The following is a 7,963-nucleotide window of genomic DNA, read 5'->3' as shown; positions in this document are numbered from 1 at the left end:
AATGTTCATTAAAATAATCTCACCTTGGGTAATAAAACAAATCTCAATGAATTAGATGGATTAAAATCATAGTAACTATGTTTTCTGACCATGACAGAATTAAATTAGAAGTCAGTAGCCAAAAGACATAAGAGAATTTTGTGATTGACTGGCTAATCAGCAGCTTTATAATAACTTGGGAGTTGGAAAATAAAAATACAAAAGAAAAAATGTTTTGACTCAAATAATAAAAATGTAACCTATCAAAATTTGTGAAATGATGCTAAATTAGAGAGAAATGTACAGCTCTAAACACATATTTTAAATGGAATCTAAAATAATCCAAGCATCATTGTTAAAAAACTAGAGAAAGGCTAAATTAAACTAAAAAGAAAATCCCAGCTCTTGGGAGGCTGTAAATAGGCAGATCACTACAAGTCTGGTCTAGTAGTGAGACCCTGAACACCCTGTAGACCCTTCCCTAAAAACACAAAAGAAAATAAATAAAAATAAATAAATAATTAAAAACATAAACTAAAAAGAAAAAGCAGGTAGTAAATAAAATAGTAAAGATTAATGAAACAGAAAGTGGACAAAGAGGAAATGAATAACCTAAAGCTGTCAGTGTGAAAAAAAATCAATAAAAATGATAAGCTAGTAGCATATTAACATAGGAAGATCACAAAATACAGAAAGAAAATAATACTGAGAAGAATTTTATACCAGTAAATTTCACAGCTCAGACAAAATTGATAAGATCCTTGAATATCACAAATAACCCAACCGACTGAAAAGAATCAGATTTCTAATTGGAATCCTCCCCACACAATAAAAAGGCCCTGAGTCCACATATTTTTACTGGTTAAATCTATCAAAGGCATAAAAAGATACAAGTTTTATACAAATTTTACCAAAAATAGAGGGAATAATTCCCAACTCATTTTAAGAAGCTAGCATACTCATGGTATTCAAATAGGGGAAAATTAAATAAAACATTTAAGCCACCTCTGCCATTGAGGGAGCCATTGCAGGATCCTGGGGGAGCCTCAAGGTGGGGAGAGACCCTGAGCACTTCTCCCCCATCATTGAGGGAGCCGTCATGGGAGCCTCAAAAATGTCAAGACAAAGGAGCAAAATATAATCTTAGCCCTCCAGCCCACGAAGAACAAATCCAGGAGACATCAACATAGGAAAAATTGGAAGTCACACACCTGAAATTTCTGAAATGACAGCAACTGAAGTAATGAAATCTCCAGAAGGCTGTGGAGGAAATCAGATCAGAAATAATTTTTCAGGTAAAAAAATGAAATGACAACCACAATGAAAGAATATCTCAGCATATCTAAAGGAGAAAGAGATTAAAAAGTTAGAGGAGCATAGGAAAATAATAGAAATGTTCAATGAACAGTATAAGAAGGAATTAGAGTACATGAAGCAGATTCAAAGAAACATCCAGGAAAGTAAATATCCCACTAAAAACTGGCAGAACTACTTGAATGAGAGCCCTAGGCCAGGCCAGGTGAGTGTGTGGGAGAGCTTCCAGTTACCCTGTGCCCGCGGGACCTGTCCATCCAAACTCAGGTGCAGAGTGAGTGAGACCCTCTTTCGTGCCCTTGGCCCCCCCCCACTTCACAGCCCCCCCATGCCTGCCAAGTGAGTGAAAACTACTTGAATGAAACTGAAGATAGACTTTCAGACCTTGAAGACAGCGTTACAGTTAGTAATTACAAAAGGAAAGCTCTCTTCAAAATAACAGGGAACCAGGAAATAATTCAACAGCTGTAAGATGATGAAAATGGAAATAATGTAAGACAGCTAGGCATCAACAAAAAAAGCAGGAGTCAACACAAATTCCATAAAAAGACTGTCTACAATAATAGTAAAAAATTTCCCAAGCATGGAGAAAGAATCTTATATACAGATAAGTGATGTACATACAACTCCAATTAACCATAACCAAACTAAATCTACAGCCAGTCATATAATAATCATGATCCCAGAAATTCAAGCACAACACAATATTAAAAGCTGTTAGAGAAAAGAAATAGATTACCTATAATGGAAAGTCTATCAGAATCATGGCAGACTTCTCAGCACAAACTATATCAAGTCAAGAAGAACTTGGAGGGAAATATTACAAGTCCTGAAAGAAAACAACTTCCAACTCAGATTGACGTACCCTGCAAAACTATCTTTCAATAGTACTTGAGAAATAAGATGCTTCCATGACAAAGAACAACTGTGGAAATTCATGGCCACCAAACCAACCCTAGAAGGTATACTGAAAGATATTCTAGAAAGAGAACAAAAGGACCACAATTTGAAGAACAGAAACCACCAGTCAGGGCAAGCAATTAAACAGAGAGGAAAAATAGGAAACTGACAGCAAGAGAATAACATAATTAGTGAAATAAACCAGACCCACATCTGTAAATATCGTATTGTCTCCCAAATATAAGGACTTACGTATATGATTAGGTTTTTAAATTTCTTTGTAAAAATATGTAAATGCGTATTTCTACTTTTATATAATTATTGTTCCTTCATATTCTGTAAGGATTTAAAGTTCAACGTATCAATATCTGATGGAAAATACCTGTTCTAGGATATACCAAAACGTTTGATATTTTGACAGATAGGGTAAACCAAACTGCATATATTGCAGGTTAATAATTAGCTTCTCTTCTGGAGGGTTAACTACCTAAGTTAGCAGATCAAAATTGGAGAAAAGGAAGGGCTGCATGGTTAGCCAACATTTGGGCCCTAGCCTTTCAAAGTCAGTGAAGACTCGGGACATAGGAGAACCTGTACTGTAACAACATGTAACTCAGTTGTGCTCCAAATTTTCTGATCAAGAAGATTATGGAGGGGCTGGTGAGATGGCTCAGTGGTCTAAAGCACCTACTTAGAACAAGCTTAGCAAAGCACAGGGACCGCAGTTCAATCCCCAGCACCACATGCCAGCCAGCCGCGCCCCCTGGTGGACTGAGCTGGCCACACACACACACACACACACACACACATAAATAAATAAAAAATTTTTTTAAGAAAGGAAGATTATGGAGCCACAGAGAAATGTGTTCGATGATCTAAAGTGAGCCTGGGGAGAGTCACATGGAGAGAAAAAACATTTTCTCAAGCTTTCACAGAGAGCAAATTGGTCATGAGAGCAATGACCATGACTCATCCTTATGTCAGAAACTGACAAAAGGATGTACAAAAGGCGGTACAGGGCTACAGCATAAATCCTGAGAGTACTTGACTGACCTTATCAGATACAAAAGTTACATTTCTTGGTAGCTAGGTCTTGCTATATCTTGATCTTAACCTTTCAGCAGAAAAGTATAAAAACGAGGTATATAAAGTAAATCCATATTAATAAGATTAGCTGTAAAAGGCTCAAGTCAATAACTTCTGAGGATAACCCACTAATATTATAGACTGCTGGATAGTGTTAGATTGTTTAGTTGAATTCAAACACCTACAATATTTAGATGTCAATAGAATATTCACCTCTGACAGGACAAAAAAATTAAAAATTAAAATTTAAAAAAAGATACAAAGGAAAGATCATTTTGTATTTATATATATAAAATAGTTAGGATAAATTTACAGCTACTTTCGCTTAATTCAATGAGAAGAAAGAGTTGTACTAACAGTGTTTGGACAGAATATCCTGTCTGCTTCTTGTACTATGGATAACCACTAAGAAGATAACAATGTACAGTGTATTGACTATCAAAACTGTCCTATTAATCAGCTGTGAAACTGTCTCATTCATGTTTATTTCTGAATAAAAAATAAATATATAAAAAGAGAATAACATAACAAAGATAAATAAATATATATATATATGCAATATATATTATACATGGTTCCTTTTTAAGTGAAATGTGTTTCATTTAAATTAAATGAATTTCTGGGATCTTGATTATTATATGTCTGGGTGTAGAATTAGTTTGGTTATGACTAATTGGAGTTGTATTTACATCATATGTATATATGTATATGTATATACACACACACATATATATACATATATATATATATCAGTTATAGCCATTAATATAAATGTCCTGAATTCACCAATCAAAAGAAACAGATTGGTAGAGTGAATTAAGAAACAAAATCCAACAATATGCTATATGTAAGAAATACATTAAACTTAAAGGGGATCTATAAGACTGAAAGTCAAAGGGTGGAAGATAATACGCCATGTGCCAGGAACCCAGAAAAAGCCAGGAGTAGCTATTCTGTTTGTATACAATGTGAACTTCAAATCAAGAATGATCAAAGGACATAAAGAAGATCACTACATACTTTTTAGGGGGAAAGTTCAAGAAGAAGATACAATAATCAAAAATATATATGCATCAAATATGGGAGCACTTTACTCTGTAAGACAAATATTAATAGACATATAAAATCAAATAATCAAAAACACAATTATAATGGAGGACCTTAACATCCTATTGTAAAAAAAGACATGGATCAACAAGATGAAAAAATCAGCAAAGAAGTAACAACTGCACCAAACTTGTGAACAAACAGACTGAGTAAACCTTTACAGAGTGTTCCACTCAACAACATCAGCATATACATTCTTTTCAGCTGCACATGAAACATTCACTAAAATAGACCATATACTAGCACAGAGAACATGTTTAAATATATTCAAGGCTTAGAAATTATCCCATGCATATTATTTGACCACAGTGAAATAAAATTGAAAATTATTGACAAAAGAAACTGCAAAAGCTCCATAATCATATGGAATTTAAATAACATCCTTATGACCAAGCAGTGGGTCACAGATGAATTCAAAGGAGAAATTAAGCAATCTGTACAATCAAATGAAAATGCAAATACAACTTATTGGAACTTGTGGTACACAATGGAAGCAGTCCTCAGGGAAATTTATAGTGGTGACTTCTCACATCAGGAAAACAGAATGGGCACAAATAAACAACCTATGCTGCACCTTACACTTCTAGAAAAAGAACAATAAGTCAAGCCCAAAGCCCAAAGAAGGAAAGAAAATATAATAAAGAGCAGAAATTAACAAATTGGGGCTAAGAAAACAAAACAATTAGTGAATCAAAGAGTTTGTTCTTTGAAAGAATAAAATAGGTAAACTCCTATCCAACATTATACAAAAAAGAAAAGAAAAACCTCAAACTCATGTAATAAGAAATGAAAAGAGAGAAATCAATATCAATCCTGTAGAAATGCAGAAGATCTTCAATACTTACCTCAAGAATTTTTACTCACAGATGACAAGCACAGAAGAAATGGACAGATTCCTAAAAATACATAAATGACCAAAGCTGAATCAAGAAGATATAAAAAGAGAGAAATCAATACCAATCCTGTAGAAATGCAGAAGATCTTCCATGCTTACCTCAAAAATTTTTACTCACAGATGACAAGCACAGAAGAAATGGACAGAATCCTAAAAATACATAAATGACCAAAGCTGAATCAAGAAGATATAAAAATTCTGAATATCCCAATATCAGTCATTGAAATTGAAAACAATTAAAAACTTATCAACAAAGAAAAGCCTATGTTCCAATGGATTCACAGCTGAATTCTACAAGAAATTTAGAGAGGATTTGAAGCAATTTTCCCTAACACAGTCATAAAAACAAGTATTAGCCTAATATCAAAACTAGAGAAAGACCCAACCAAAAAAGATAACTACAGGTCAATCTTCCTAATGAACATAAATGCAAAATTTTGCAATAAGATAGTAGCAAACAGAATGCAACAAGTCATCACGAAGATATACACCATGACCAAGTGGGATTAATCCCAGTAATGCAGGGATGGTTCAATGCATGTAAATCAATAAACATAATACGTCATATTAAAAGAGTAAGGGACCAAAAAATCATATAATCATCTCAGTAGATGTAAAAAAGAAGTAATATCCTGCATGAGTTCTGTTGAAAATCTAGAGCTCATCATAATGCCTTCCACAAGTTCAAATGGAGGTCTAGAGTTCATGACAATGTCTCATGCATTGTCATGATCTTGATTCCTGGATCTGCACTGGAAAGGTCCAAAGGTCAGTGGTGGAAGCTAGAAAGTCTGTGCCGGTGGGATGAAGGATCTGTACTAACAGGCTGAAGGATCTGAACTGGAACCAGGAAGTGATGTTCAATGAAGAACCAGAGTTCCCCTGAAAAGCAACACAACCATCCTCAGCAACAGTGAGGTTCTAAGCTCCTCCGAAGATGAGAAAAGCTCAGTTCCCATCAGGAAAGTCAATGCGACATGCTTCTCCAGTAGACTGAGCTGTACACCATCTTTCTTTCTGGATCCAGGAAGCAATGTTCAGGATGAGGACCAGAGCTTCCCCAAAGTGAACCATAGCCACTTTCAGTGACAGTGAGGTCCTGAGCTCCTGCTCCAATGAGAACAGCCAAGTTCATCAGGAAGGCCAGCATGGCAAAGTCCTCCAAGGTAACCAACAGTTCCTTATAGTTTTCTGCCAGCACCTGATAGCTTCCCTAAAGCCTTTTCCAGCTCCCAACAGCCTCCATCTCTTATGCTGCTACCAACAATCCTCAGGTAGGCCTCCCACACCCACAGCATGCTAATTCAGTTCCAGCTGCCCACCAGTTGGAAATCCATCACAATAATAAATAAATAAAGGATTGGAATGTAGCTTAGGGCAAAAGCCCTGGGTTCAGGCCTCAATATCAAAACAAAGATGGACAAATAAACCAACAAAAACTCACCTTGGATTTCTAGGCTTCACAGAAAGGTATACTTTAATGCTATAAATGAAATTGGGACACTAAAAATCTTTTCCAAGGTGTAACACAAAATAATATCTTCTTTTCAGTTCATATTCAAAATGTCTAATTAGTGGTTTTTCTTTCTATCCCTGAGAATTTCATGAAATAAAACTTCTAGCATAGCCATATCCAAATTCCTGACTATTCTTTTTTAAGACAAAATGAAAATTATATTTCTTAAGAGCATCTCTAGAAACATCACACTCAATTCATGTTTGTATTATTTTTAAAGCCATTCTGGATGCCCTCAATATACACGGCACCAACACAAACAGCTCTATGTAGGAACACATACTTTGCTTTCGTTCTGGACAGCTGTAGCAGACAGCTGTACCTTCCCTGCTGGCCCTGTGTCCCACCCTTTTTATTTGAGAGAATTTCCTTCCCACTGTCTTGGTGAGAGATGCATCCTTTTTCCCACTCTACAACCATGAAGGGCCATGTACTGAGGCCCCCACCTCCAACTACCTAGGCATGGACACACAGTCTAGCTTGGCCCATGATCATATCTCCGAAACTTTGATTCTTGACCATGTGACTCAAGAATCTGTGATATTTAAATCCCAGCTGTAGGGAGATCATCTTCAAGGGCTTAGAGGGGGTAATCCCTAAAGATAGTTGCCGTGCCTGACAACAAAGGTACTTGTGTGCTTCTCAGACTATTTCTGAAGACAAGTCTTGGCTGTCTGAAGTCTCATGGGTCTTTATTTTTCACAACAAGTATTTCAATATTTCTGTCAACATGTGAATCCTTAATTCCCCTCCAATAAACTTCTTTTTCACTTAGGTGTAAAGCAAGTTTTAATGTTCTTAAAACTGTTGAAGTAGCTGTTACTTTCCATGAAAGTATTTTAACTGATGAATCACCAAAATCAAACTATGCATTTTTAAAAATGTATTTAGTACAGGGTCTACAGGGACTCACTACACAGATCAGACTCATAGTGACCCTCCTGTTTTCAGCCCCCCAAGTGCTGGGATTAGAGGTACTCACCACCACATTCAATCTCAATTGCCATCTCAGTGTGCCAAGGGGGCAAGGCCGGCCAGGCATGCCAGGGATCAAACCCCAGTCCCTACATCTGCGTAAGCAGGCACTTTAATCCACCAAGCTATTTGGCCAATCCTGAAATAGGTGATGTTTTCTCCTCCTCCTCCTCCTCCTCCTCCTCCTCCTC

Source organism: Octodon degus, unplaced genomic scaffold, assembly GCF_000260255.1.
Source record: "Octodon degus isolate 3935 unplaced genomic scaffold, OctDeg1.0 scaffold00031, whole genome shotgun sequence".
In the NCBI taxonomy this organism is placed as follows: Eukaryota; Metazoa; Chordata; class Mammalia; order Rodentia; family Octodontidae; genus Octodon; species Octodon degus.
The sequence above is the reverse complement of the archived record's forward strand: the minus strand, read 5'-3'. Positions refer to the sequence as shown.